We start from the raw sequence: 637 nt of genomic DNA on the forward strand, positions 1-637 counted from the left end.
TTGCAAGTTTGCCTTGCTGTCGGTATCCTGTGGGAATGCTCATAAGGTGGCCATTTACTTACAATGCAGTAAAACGGATAAGAAATATTAAAAAAATGGTGAAAGGAAGGCCAGTGGCTCGTATTTATCGAGTGAAATCTACACTAGGATTCAGAAACCCAGTTGGTTGCCTCAGTTTCCAGATTATCATTTACTACAGAATGAATCGATGAGATTTATGTAAGATTAGTTACTTGAGTGTTTTCATAGACCAAGTTCATGTTAATTTGTAGCATTTAGAAGGAAAGATATCTGTAGTTTCTGCTGCTAAACTGTACAGAGGTTATATTTTAGAGTTAACTCATTGAAGCACTCCATATTTTTCACAATACATCTTTTGTAAACTAAAAGTATATGACAGATTACATAGAAAAAAAGATAGACACACTAAAAGATCACACAAAAAGGCAAAGCATCTGACCATCGATCATGTGAGCACATCTAATTGTGCAAGTTTTAATCACTTTTGTTGTGGCAGAACACGATCACCTATGGGTCCATCGGCCCCTTATGGTTCGGCAAGGGGGAATGCACGTTGCACAAAGAGCGGAGGCCGTGGAGCAGCACGATAGCGGTGAAGCGGGGAGCTTTTTACCCA

The sequence above is a fragment of the Triticum aestivum genome, chromosome 1A (assembly GCF_018294505.1).
Source record: "Triticum aestivum cultivar Chinese Spring chromosome 1A, IWGSC CS RefSeq v2.1, whole genome shotgun sequence".
In the NCBI taxonomy this organism is placed as follows: Eukaryota; Viridiplantae; Streptophyta; class Magnoliopsida; order Poales; family Poaceae; genus Triticum; species Triticum aestivum.